This window comes from Stegastes partitus, unplaced genomic scaffold (genome assembly GCF_000690725.1).
Source record: "Stegastes partitus isolate 25-593 unplaced genomic scaffold, Stegastes_partitus-1.0.2 Scaffold1018, whole genome shotgun sequence".
In the NCBI taxonomy this organism is placed as follows: Eukaryota; Metazoa; Chordata; class Actinopteri; family Pomacentridae; genus Stegastes; species Stegastes partitus.
Window position 1 is genome coordinate 141,841 of NW_007578749.1, and position 4,751 is coordinate 146,591.

Consider the following 4,751-nt stretch of genomic DNA (forward strand, 5'->3'; position numbering starts at 1 on the left):
GAGGCATCTGCTTGAAGTCTAGTTGTTGGTGTAACCTTTAAAAACGCATCTCTATGTATCAAAGTCACATATGGAGAAGCTTTTTTCCATGTAAATAATTGCTGTCTGGCTCGAAATGTCTTTGGTCTCGCTCTCTATCGTCACACTCGCTTCAGCTCATCTGTTCAAAGACTGTAAAACTAAAAATAATGAAGAAAGAAAGAATAGAATAGAAATTCTATTCTATAGAAGATTCTATAGAATTCTGCGCTGTAGAATAGAATAGAATAGAATAGAATGCTTTTTTATTGAGCTCCCATTGGGGGCCACAGCAGAATCCAAAAATATAGAAAGTACAAGAAAATAAGTAAGGATTAAACACCGAGGAGCCGTGCATTATACAGTTTGAATGCACGCAGCGGAGTCTAAAACACCACGACGCAAAGCGGAGTTACTCCGCTACCCCCTAAAAAAAATCCTGCTCAAGTTAGGGTACCGATAAATGATTGACGAAAAATCAATTTGAAAAAAATCAGGCCTTAAGTAACTTATGAGGGGTCAAATCAGGGTTTTTTCATGATTCTGAGATGATTGTTAGCATTTATATTCCACCACGGACACTCCATTGTTGAAAAAGGCCACACTCACGTTTACATTTACATTCACAGTAGCTTTCATTTCACATACTTATATGACACTCAGAGCTATTTCTCATTCACACTGTCAGAAGCTTCAAGAGTCATTGTCTATGTCTTCTTCAGACTCAACAACATCATGACTGTAGTTTCTACATGTAATGCCTTTACAGACTCCACAGGCCCAGATGCACATTCACTGAGAGGTGTTTTGAGTCAAGCTATTTAATATCTTGCACTGTTAATAACGTACTTTTCTTTACATATAGTTTTACAGTTTTAACTGTACTTTGAGTGTAAATACTGAGGGCTACATGCATGTTCTCCCCCTTTGTCCCCTTTCTTGTTCTCTTGATTTATTTGAGTTCATTTATGTTCTGTTCTTCCTCTTTAATCAGTTTTAATAGTTAATTTTTTTCCGATCTGTTTTTTTTCTGTTGTTGTTTTGTTTTGTTTTGTTTATTAATTTTTTTAATTTCATGTTTTGCTTTAGTTTGTATTCTGTTTAGTTTTTCTATAGCTTACGCTTGTAAGAGAAGAATGCTGGTTTTGGATGCAGCTGAACTATTTTCTGACCTGTACATGGCCTGAAGCTAAAGCTGTTTGAGCCTGTATATGGGAAAACAGTCTGCAACATAGATTAAGAGAAAGTAATGGAGCTTATTGAAGAATGCTCAATAGTATTTATTAGGCTCATCTGATGATGGTCGTTGTGTAATTTATTGCAAAAATGGAAGCAAAGCAGAAGCCTCTGTTGGAAATCAATGCCATAGTTTGTGAAGTATTCGGCGTCTCTTACCGTCAGTGGTGAAAAGCAACTTTTACTCAGGTGCTAGACAGCTCTGAGGTGCTTTTGCTTGAACAGTTCTAGATTATTAGACTTAGTTTCAGAGGGAAAATATTCATTGCGCTCCTTTACTTGACCATCATACGTTACACCTTCACAACAAGCTTTAATGACGTTATTTTGCAGATAGTTTCTACATATAAAGTATATGACGGGGTTCTAAAAAATGCTGAAAACCATCCACAAGTAAATACAAAGTAAAATTTATAACTAAATGTGGTGAAAGTTACCTCCTTTTAATTTTGACCAACTGTAACATTAAAATGCTAATTTAATGTACATAGTTGCTGGTAATACTATTTGTGTAGCACTTTACTCTTTGAATATTTTTTAAAACACAGCCTGGTGGAGTTGATAAGTGGCCCTGAGGCAAAGCTGAACAAACAGGGCTCCATTAATGCTGTTTCTCCCCTCTAATTTAGGGATTATGCGGTGTGTAAGCACAGTATTAGTTGAATTAATTACTGTGTTTTTGTCACTTCTCACTGTTAGTAGTCCATCCTTTAAGTAAAGGATCTGCATACTCCTCCACCATTGGTTACTATGCAACGCTGATGTCACTGTGGAGTCAAGAAAACACGCCTGGTGTCCAATTAANCATAGATTAAGAGAAAGTAATGGAGCTTATTGAAGAATGCTCAATAGTATTTATTAGGCTCATCTGATGATGGTCGTTGTGTAATTTATTGCAAAAATGTAAGCAAAGCAGAAGCCTCTGTTGGAAATCAGTGCCATAGTTTGTGAAGTATTCGGCGTCTCTTACCGTCAGCGGTGAAAAGCAACTTTTACTCAGGTGCTGTACTCGCAGGAAGTACAGCTCTGAGGTACTTTTGCTTGAATAGTTCTAGATTATTAGACTCAGTTTCAGGGGAAAATATTCATTGCGCTCCTTCACTTGACCATCATACGTTACACCTTCACAGCAAGCGTTAATGACGTTATTTTGCAGATAGTTTCTACATATAAAGTATATGACAGGCTTGTAAAAACATGCTGAAAACCATCCACAAGTATATACAAAGTACAATGTCTAACTAAATGTAGTGAAAGTTACCTCCTTTTCATTTTGACCAACTGTAACATTAAAATGTTAATTTAATGTACATAGTTGCTGGTAATACTATTTGTGTAGCACTTAGCACTTTACTCTTTGAATATTTTTCAAAACACAGCCTGATGGAGTTGATAAGTGGCCCTGAGGCAAAGCTGAACAAACGGGGCTCTATTAATGCTGTTTCTGCCCTCTCTGGGCATTACAGGTTATCACTAGTTTGATGTGTGGTCATTTAATTCAAAGTAAATTAATTTAGGAATTGTGCGGTGTGTAAGCACAGTATTAGTTGAATTAATTACTGTGTTTTCGTCACTTTTCGCTGTTAGTCGTCCATCCTTTAAGTAAAGGATCTGCATACTCCTCCACCACTGGTTACTATGCAACGCTGATGTCACTGTGGAGTCAAGAAAACACCCCTGGTGTCCAATTAATAAACAGCTACTTAGGACTAACTATGTGACAAACCACAACAAATCAGTGGACGTGGATTTACTTGTGAAGCAGCCTAACCAGTTTATTTTATTTAACGCTGACATGAGTACTTTCAGGAGTATTTCAGTCATATTTTCTCATCAAGAACATGTAATGAACAAAACATAATCACAGCATGTAATATTTTATTACATTTCATCCATTATTTATAATGTAGGGGATTAAGTATTTGTTGTTCCAACGTATGGCATCTCTGCATTAGAATAAGCATCTTTAAAAAAAAAAAAAAAAAACAAAGATGCTGGAAATGATAATGGACACATGGAGAGTGGAGGCATAGACTAATTTCTAGGGGACAGGATCATGCTGTTGCAGCTGTCTGCAACCAGTTTTCAGACAAGAAATGCAGTGGCAACTCCATAGGGGAGCCAGAAATCTCTCTGGCCACCCCAGATCTGAGAGGTCAACTTCTTTCGCTGAAACTTCACTGTCTTTGGTACACTGTGAACTTGGTGTACTTTTCTTCACTTCAGACAGGTGAGCTGTCACACACAGTTTAACAGCTGCATTCAAATCATTTGTTCCACAGCTGAATGCAAAGATCCACCACAGCTGGATACTATCTTACTATGAAAGCTTGATCTCTTCAGTGAAGTCAGAATATTTTGTTGTCTACTTATTTAAATACTCTGGAGCATCTCTTCTCCTGGGCTATTCTGAATGGCCCAAAGAACCAAACTGTGAACTCTACCTATATCAGTCTATGTACACACATGGACAAAATTGTTGGTACCCCTCGGTTAATGAAAGAAAAATCCACAACGGTCACAGAAATAACTTGAATCTGACAAAAGTAATAAATAAAAAAATCAATGAAAATCAAGCAATGAAAATCAGACATTGATTTTGAACTGTGGTTTAACAATCAGGACAATGGAATAATTCAATTCAATATAATGCATGTATTGCCTAAATTCACCTCAATCAATACATATCACGTCAATTCAATTTAAATAAGTCACTGCAACTAAAATACTCCATCTACTACATGAATCTCTACATTGTACATCTATGACAGTCAAAGGAAAACTTTACCTTTGAGTAACTATTTACAAGCGCAAAGTTCATCTACAATTAAAATTCAATGAAAGATGAGTCAAGTATTCAAAGAGATGTCACGGCATCAAAGAACTCCTTATCTTCCACAGAGTGAATGACCTCCATGTGTACGTGCTCGGTGTCACCGTTGAGCAACCTGTCGATAAATAACTGTGTGAGATGTGTAACCCAGTGTTATTTTATTGTTACAACTTTTATTTTATTTTCATTTTCTAGTTGATGTGAGTCTTTTATGTACAATGAATGCATCACAGTGCCGCAGATGGCAGTTTTTCGCTAAGTATTGTTTTTTTTTTTTTCAAATTTACTGTGAATGCACCACAGCACTGCACAGAGAGAGAAAAAAACTTTCTTTCATCCTCTCTGAGAGTCGGATGAGGAAAGGATTCAGTAAAAAAAAAAAAACACAGTTTTATCACTGAAAATGTCCTTTTTGTAAGCTGTAAAGTGATATGGTTGAGTCCTGTGATGGGTTAAGCCCAGGAGAGTTGAATATTGTTGAAGAATATCCTGGTGAGTGTTAGATGCATGTTGTGAACCCGGTATAAGTTTAAAGTATTGATCACAGCTGATTCACGAAGCAGTTTTGATGATTGTGTATTGCAGTGACACTCCCGTCCAGCAGGCGGCGCTGAAGCCCGTCTGTATGACTGCAGGGGGACCGCGGGGGTCAGCGGTCAGAGGG